Source organism: Mus caroli, chromosome 15 (assembly GCF_900094665.2).
Source record: "Mus caroli chromosome 15, CAROLI_EIJ_v1.1, whole genome shotgun sequence".
Taxonomy (NCBI): domain Eukaryota; kingdom Metazoa; phylum Chordata; class Mammalia; order Rodentia; family Muridae; genus Mus; species Mus caroli.
The window spans coordinates 77,221,753-77,230,352 of NC_034584.1; the positions used below are offsets into that span (position 1 = coordinate 77,221,753).

An 8,600-nucleotide genomic window follows, 5' to 3' on the forward strand; every position below is an offset into this window, starting at 1 on the left:
CGGGAGGCAGAGGCAGGTGGATTTCTGAGTTCGAGGCCAGCCTGGTCTACAAAGTGAGCTCCAGGACAGCCAGGGCTATACAGAGAAACCCTGTCTCGTAAAACCAAAAAAAAAAAAAAAAAAAGAAAAATCAAACCAAGCCAACCAAACTATGTTTTCATCACTACAAAGATGAGACAAGAGGATCAAGATTAGCCTAGGCTATTATAGTAAGTTCAAATGGCCTTGAACAGACCTTAAGATACTCTGGTCCCCCTGGCCCTGTATATGCCTTATACCTGTGCCTTCTGTCACACCACCCTCTCCCTGGCTCCTTATCTATCTAAGCCATCTGTCTTTCGAGTGTCTCAGAATTCAATATGCTGCCTCAGGACCTGCCACCCTCTCTGCTTGGATGGCTCACTCTCTACTCCTAACTCGCCCTCAAGCCTCGAATACCTCACTCTAGAGCTCCCTGCCTTCCTCTTTGGTTTACTCTCCCTAGCACTTATCCCAAAACACTGTGCTTACTGTACAGGTAAATTATTTAGAAATAGCCCAATATGGTAATTTGAATGAAAATGGCTCCCTTAGGCCCATAGGGAGTGACAATATTAGGAGGTGTGGACTTGTTGGATTGTGTCACTTGGGGGTGGGGTAGAGGTCAGCTGCTCAGGCCACACCCAGTGTCTTTCTCTCCCTGCCTGCCTGCCTATCAAGATGTAGAACTCTCAGCTCCTTCTTCAGCATCCTATCTGTCTGTGTGCCACCGTGCTTCCCACCATGACTATAAGGGACTAAACCTCTGAAACTCTAAGCCAACCCCAGTTAAATGCTTTCCTTGTAAGAGTATACCATGTTCAGGCTGGAGACATGACTCAGTGGTTAAGCCTTCTGCTCTCCCAAAGGTTCAGAATTCAATTCCCAGCAACCACATGGCGGCTCAACCATCGATAATGGGGTCTGATGCCCTCTTTTGGCACGCAGGTGTATGTGCAGACAGAGCACTAATTCATTAAAAAAAAAAAAAAAAAGTCATCATGGTCACAATAAAACCCTAAGACACCTAACAAAGGTAGATATGTTGTTTTATTGAGCAACTCATGGAGAACAGACTAGTGTCCTAGTTTCCAATTTACTATATAGCCCAAAGATGACCTTGAACTTCTGATCCTCCTTCCACAATGCTTCACGTGAGCAAGGCAAACGTTCTACCAACTCAGCTAACATCTCAGCCTTGTGTTTCTCGTCGTCTCTGAGGCAGTGGCTCAGGCTAGCCTCGAACTCAGGATCCGGCTCCCAACTTCCCTTCCTGCTGGGATGAGCAGCTCATTCAGTAATTTATATTTTGTTGTACTTGTTTAGCATCTGGAATCCTATCCAGCTCTATAGGTGTTGTCAACCTATTGGACAGGTAGGAGAGGCAGTGAAGGAAGCAAGACGTGAGGAAGTCTGGGAGCCAGCAGATCAGTGGCTGAGCAGGGTGGGGGGGTGCTAAATGAACAAGAGCATCAGGGAGTGAGTGAGGCTGGAACCAAGGTCAGTGAGCTCCTTGGGAGCCCAACCAGTGTGTGGCTGAGCCCATAGCGAGACAGACCCTGGGAAGTCACCAGCTCTGTCCTCCTCCTTTGGGGAATGAGGCTATTTTGGTCATAAGCATTTTGATTTATTTATTTTTTTTGAGAAAGACAGCCCTGGCTGTCCTGGAGCTCAGAGATCTGCCTCCTCTGTTCCCTGGGTACTGGGAACCCAGTAGGACTACAGGTAGATGGATGTATGGACAGCCATCAGCAGAGTATAGCCCTTGAGTATTTAAGACCATGGCATAGGGTGGAGACCGACCACCAGGCCTGAGGTGGGGTAAGGTGTGCCTGACCACAGCTAGAAGGTGCTAGACTCAGACCATGTTTGGTATCATTGGCCCCCAGCTGAAGATCCAAGAATAGAAGTTATATACCCAGCCAAGTTGGCCACAGCTCAATACCCATGTGACTTTAGACTCAAAGCATGGTCCCATCCCCCACTGGGTGGGCCTTGCAGCTGCACCCCAAGTCCTAGCCCTTGTCAGAAGAGCCTGGGATGTCCCTGTTACCTCCCCGGTACCCCTAGGCTTCCTTCCCTAGGGCAGGGAGCTATTTTCAGGTAGTGTATTAACTGGTCACACTGCTGCTCTAAGCCTTACCCCGGCTCCCTGTTATCAGATCTCTCTATGATTCACTGTAGGCAGTGAAACTGGGCAGAAATACAGGCTGGCAGAGACAGAGCTTGGCACCGGGTCCAGCACTGTTTTCCAACTCAAGTGCAACACTCTTAATGGATGTACCTCCATCTGTTTCCCTGGCTGACCAGGAGCCAAGATGGTGTCATGGGGATGGTCAGATGCAGCCCACACTGAACCCCATAGATCTTGCCTCTGGGCTGAGTGCCAACAGAATGAGCCAACGGAGAGTCAGGCGATCTGATGGGAATACAGGCACAAGAAGAGAGATGGTCACTCAGGCAAGGTCCCCACCCAGGCTTCCTATGTGTGGTACCCTACCTATTCCCTCCCCAGGCCTCTGCAGACAGGATATGCAGCCCCAACCAGGGGTCCTCTCATAAGGTACAAGAAAAACGCAGAAGACTCTATTCAACAACTAAACAGGGTTTCGTGGGACACACCTAGGAGAACCAGGGATATGGAGCCTGTGTAGCTGAGCAGGGGCCGTACAGTGGGAGTCCCAGGAGATCCTTGCAAAGAGGGACTGGTGGTGGTGGTAGCCTCATTAGTGAGCCATGGGCAAGACTGCTGGGGTTTTCAGGCCACCAGAGGAACTCGGGCTTGGATGGGGTGAGTCTTGCTGGCATATGACATGGGACCCAGGAAGGACAAGACAAAGCCCCAGTTTGGGTGGAGGCTCTGAGCCTTACCTGCTTGGGGAACATGGTATGTGTCTAGAGCCCTGCCAGAAAGACAGGTTTCGGGCTGGAGAGATGGCTCAGCGATTAAGAGCACTGACTGCTCTTCCAGAGGTCCTGAGTTTAATTCCCAGCAACCACATGGTGGCTCAAAACGAAATCTGATGCCCTCTTCAGGTGTGTCTGAAGACAGTGACAGTGCACTCCCATACCCATACATAAAATAAATAAAGATTTATTTATTTATATGTAAGTACACTGTAGCTGTCTTCAGACACACCAGAAGAGGGAGTCAGATCTCGTTACGGATGGTTGTAAGCCACCATGTGGTTGCTGGGATTTGAACTCAGGACCTTCGGAAGAGCAGTCGGGTGCTCTTACCTGCTGAGCCATCTCACCAGCCCCGAAATAATTCTTTAAAAAAGAAAGACAGACAGATAGATAGACAGGTCTCACAGACTATAGTGACAGGTGGGAGGGCTGAGAAAGGAGAGCTACTGGGGCAGTCTCTAAGGTTAGGGAATTTCAAGTTGAGCAGTATGCCACTGATCAGGACTAGCCCCTCTTTTTTAATATTCTCCTCCCAGTTCTCAAGAGTGAATGGTCAGAATACAGTTCCAACTCTATGGTTTCAGTTGCCTCCAATTCAGTCCAGTCAGGTCCTTTTCCCATTGCCTTCTCCCCTGCTTAGACAAAGACTAAGGTATCCCGGAGTCCCCCAGTCCACTTCAATATCCCTTCCCAGGAGGGCTGTGTACAGGACACATGCCACAAGACCAGTCACCTCCCTGAGCCTCAGGTTCCTCGCCTGTACATTAGAGTCTATCTCATTGGCCCCCAGGCTCCAGGGAGCTGTAGGAGGCCCAGGGCAGGGGCTCACCCAGGGCAAAGGAAAGAGGGTTCCCATTCCACTTTGCTTCCAGGGATACTACATGCCTGAAGAATGGATAGAAGTCCCACCCAGGGGCTGGGCTGTAAAAGCAGTTCCCTTGGTAGAGTGCTGGCCTAGCACGCATACAGTTCAGGATTCCGTCCATTCTCAGCACCACACAAGACAGGCATGGTGGCACACGCCTATGATTCTAGCAGTTGGGAGGCAGAGGCAGGAAGATGAGACCTTCAAGGTCATCTTTGCTTGCAAAGCTGAGATAGAAGACCCCGACTAAAAAAAACAAACAATATGTCATGTCCACTGACATTGACTTGATCCAAAATTGAATTTAGACTCAGCTCAAGCTGGAAGACAGAAGGATTTCCGGCAGTTAGATAAAAGCCAGCATGCCTTGGGAATCTCTTCAGCAAAAGGCATCTTTTTCCCTTGCTGGCAGAAGGGACATATGGCTCCTCGTGGTGGTTTGAACAGGTATAACCCACCCCCTCCCCATAGACTTATGTATTTGAATGTTTGGCCAAGAGCGTGGCACTATTAGGGGGTGTGGTCTTGTTGGAGTGGGTGTGGTCTTATGGAGGAAGTGTGTCACTGTGGAGGCATGCCCACTATGGGTTATAGTCAAGATGTAGATCTCTCAGGTCCTTCTCCAGCACCACGTCTGCCTGTGTGCCCCATGCTTCTTGACAATGATGATAATGGACTAAACCCCTGAAAGTTACTCTTTTTTAATGTGCATTGGTGTTTTGCCCACATGTAAGTCTGTATGAGGGGGTCAGATCTTGGAGTTACAACAGCCGTGAGATGATATGTGCGTGCTGAGTATTGAACCCGGGTCTTCCAGAAAAGCAGTCAGTGCTCCCAACCACTAAGCCATCACTCCGGCCCAACATCAAAAACTTTTTTTTTTTTTTTTTGGTTTTTCAAGGCAGGGTTTCTCTGGCTGTCCTGTAACTCACTTTGTAGACCAGGCTGGCTTCAAACCCAGAAATTCGCCTGCCTCTGCATCCCAAGTGCTGGGATTAAAGGCGTGTGCCACCACGCCCGGCTCAACATCAGAAACTGTAAGCCAGCTCCAATGAAATGTTTTCCTTTATAAGAGTTGCTGTGGTCCTGGTGTCTCTTCATAGCCATAGAAACCCAAACTAAGACAGCTCTCTATTGACATATACCTGTGCTGTCTATCAACATATTAAAGCCTAAACTGGCCACCAGACTCCTCCAACCCTTATTTATAGGTACTTGTTAAACATCTCAAAGCTAGCATCCTGGCCCTCCTAACCTTCCCCAATCCTCCTGTATGATGATAGGCTCCATCTGCCCAGGCATCACTTATCCTGTATTGTGGGACCACAAAAGGCAGTCTGTGTTCTGGTCAAGCAAGGCTTACCCCAGAGACCCATTAGAAAACTCTACAAGAGACTGAACAGCGAGCCACGTTCCCAGACACAGGCACCTGACATCTCTTGAGTCCTCAACTCCATAATCCTGTGAATATCATTCATGTAGACAATGTCCCAAGCTCCAGGCATTCTGGCTAGACTCCACCCCCTACAGTTAACCTGACAATAGCCAGGTGTGCTCCTCCCCACAGTTACTCAGCAACAGCAAGGTAGCCCAGCCCACTATAAAAGAGGCTGCTTGGCCCCCTCCTCCCTCTTTTGCTTCTCTAGCCTTCTTGCTCCCTCTCTCCCTCCCTTTTCCCCTCTCTCTACCTGGCCATGGCCGGCCTCTACTTCTCTACCTTCTCTCTCTCTCCTACAATAAAGCTCTAAAACCACAGACCACCTCTCTGTGCTAGAACGATAGAATAGGCCTTTTCCTAAAGAGCCGGGTCTAATCTCCCACAGGAAGGCCTCTCAGCATTTCCAGCCACCAGGCTGGACCAAAGACCCCCGAGTGGGAACCATCTTCTCACCCTGTCCCCTTCTCCTTTCAGCCGCGGGACTGGACAGAGCCACCCCCAGAGCCCTCACTTTGTTCTCAGTTCTTCCAAGACATACAGCGATGTCTGGGATGTCCTAAACTGAGAACATGTTATCTCTGGCCTCCCTGAGGCCCCGAGACCCCAGACTGTTCCCTCTCCACCCTCCACAGACTGGGGTTCCATGGCTTCCCATAGCCAGACACCCACATGAGCAGTGTGGAGAGCACACAGCAGTCCCCCTTCTGCCTGCCCAGAGCCTTGGAGCTCTGGCAGGATGTAGGTCACCTCTCCCACCCCCTTTATTTCCCCACACACGGCGCCCCACACTGTATATAATGGCAAGGTTTTCCCTCATCCCACCCCCCCACTCCCCGCTCTTCTTTCCTCAAAATTCTTGCTATTCTCCGCTATCCAAAAGCAGTGGAGAGGAGAGGAGGCTCCGTCCCAACGGGAATGAAAGGATAGCTTCGTTGTGACCCCTCTCCTATGGAATCAAACACAGCACTAAAAAATAAACACAGCGGGGTGTGGTGGCGCACGCCTTTAATCCCAGCACTTGGGAGGCAGAGGCAGGCGGATTTCTGAGTTCGAGGCCAGCCTGGTCTACAAAGTGAGNAGGCGGATTTCTGAGTTCGAGGCCAGCCTGGTCTACAAAGTGAGCTCCAGGACAGCCAGAGCTATAAAGAGAAACCCTGTCTCGAAAAACCAAAACAAACAAAAAAAAAAAACAAAAACAACAACAACAACAACAACAAAAACAAACAAACAAAAAGAAAACCACATTATAGCTTCAGAGTTGAGGATACAGAGAAAACCCAAACTCTCACATCCATGTAAGCATGTCTGAAAGCACAGAGATCGCCATCCACAACACCGAAGCGGGAAAGACGACGGGTGCACAGGGACCCAGGGGCGAGGATCTCAGAAAACCCCAGTCGTTGCTTGTCCCAAACTTCACTTCTAAGAGGGAGATGGGAGCAGGTGTGGCCTGAGTAGACTAGGTGTCTTAGTTCCTTTCATTCTTAACTCTAGAGCCAGAGCCATATGGCTGAAGCTGCCGAGTTTTGCTGCTTACAGGAACTAGAACATGACCCCCTTGTACTATTACATTATCACTGGCTTTATGTTTTCCAAATCCTTCACTACCTAAGATTAGCTATCCTGGTTCTTGCTCTGTAGATTGACCTTGAACGCAGAGAAGAGCATGCCTGTCTCCAGGGATTAAAGGTGTGTACCACCGTGCCTGGATCTAAATTTAGCTGGGTAGGATCTTGCCCCAAGGTCCCACTCCCTTAATGTGTTATCTCCTAGAACACAGGATTTTGCTCCATTTCACTTCCTGGTACCCCTTTAATACTCAAACCATATATTTTTATATTTTTCCTTTCTAAGCTTGCTATGTTTGTTCAAACTTCTCTTCATAAGACTTAACCAGAGAACAAAGTCTCTGCTGGGCTTTTCTGAAACTTCTTTTGTCAGTGCAATTTATCTGGGTCTCTTCACCTTAGCCTCAGGCAGACTTTTCAGGCAAGGGCAAAAAGTAGCCACATTCTTCACCAAAATACCACAAAAACAATCTTTATGCCACATACTGAAATTCTTCTCCTTTGAAATCTCATGGGCCAGGTCAACACAGTTCAAATTACTCCCAGCAACAAAGTCTTCCATATTCCTACTAGGATGACCCATTAAGCCCCATTTAANGCATTCCACTGCTTTCCAAATCCAAAGTCCCAACATCCATTCTTTCAAATAAAAGCATGGTCAGGCCTATCACAGCAATACCCCACTTCTGGTACCAACTTCTGTCTTAGTTAGGGTTTTACTGCTGTGAACAGACACCATGACCAAGGCAAATCTTATAAAAAAAATAACATTTACTTGGGGCTGACTTACAGGTTCAGAGGTTCAGTCCATTATCATCAAGGTGGGAGCACGGCAGTATCCAGGCAGGCATGGCACAGGCAGAGCTGAGAGTTCTATGTCTTCATCTAAAGGCTTCCAGACAACTGGGGGGAGAGTCTTATGCCCACACCCACAGTGACACACCTATTCCAACCAGGTCACACCTATTCCAACAAGGCCATACCTCCAAATGGTGCCACTCCCTGGTCCAAGGATATACAAACCATCACAGATGCTAAGCTCAAACCTGCCAAATTTGAACTCAGGCCCTAAAACCCACATGGCAGAAGGAAAGGTTCCCGAACATTATCCTCTGACCTCCACAGCATGCCCAAGCCCCACAATAAATAGGTAAATGTAAAATAAATTAAGAAAGAAGAAAAGAAACATGAAAACACTCCAACCCAGTTGTTAGGTCCCAATCCCTCAGCTCAGGCTAAATTTGGAAGGACTGCTGGTGGATAGATAAAAGCTTACAGTTAGGGCTCCTCGAGAACCTATGGAAAAAGCTACTTGCCTTGCCCCTGGCTCTCTGTGTCTCTATGTCTGTGGTTAAGTATCAAAGCTCATGCTAACTCCAGGCTAACCTCTAGCCTAGGGAAGTTACACCCGTAGTTAACATTTATCAGTTATCAAATATCAAAGCCTAGCGTCCCAGAAACTCCGGAGGCATGTGGATCTCTGTGAGTTCCAGGTCAGCCAGGATGGACATGGCTTTATTGATTAGAGCACTTGCCTAGAATGCATGAAGCCCAAGATTCAAACCCTGGCAAAGCTGAAAACAAAACCAACCAACCCACACCCCTGGCCCCTCCTCCCCATCCCCAACACCTGGCCAGAGAGCCAGAAAGCAAGCAGGAATTGGACTCCTTACATTGGCTGCACCATCTCCTCCTGCAAGGGTAAAAGCTAAGAACCAAACAGTTGAGGGTTCAGTGTGTTTATAAAGTGCAAAGATAACCAAGATGAAGGGTCACTGGGCTCTCTTTTTTTGTTTTTTTT

The 8,600-nt window shown here is 48.6% G+C and overlaps 1 protein-coding gene across 7 annotated transcripts in view; it reads right to left on the minus strand.

Annotated features, from left to right (window-relative positions):
• A4galt (alpha 1,4-galactosyltransferase (P blood group)) overlaps window positions 1-8,600 on the minus strand; it is a 27,197-nt gene that overhangs the window by 4,709 nt on the left and 13,888 nt on the right. For 4 of the 7 annotated variants that reach the window (XM_021183442.2, XM_021183444.2, XM_029469838.1 and 1 more), the window contains exon 2: window positions 2,303-2,437. The exons of the other annotated variants lie outside the window; for them this stretch is intronic. The gene's annotated coding sequence lies outside the window, so the exon portion shown is untranslated. The remainder of the gene's footprint in view (window positions 1-2,302; window positions 2,438-8,600) is intronic. 7 annotated transcript variants of the gene reach the window in all.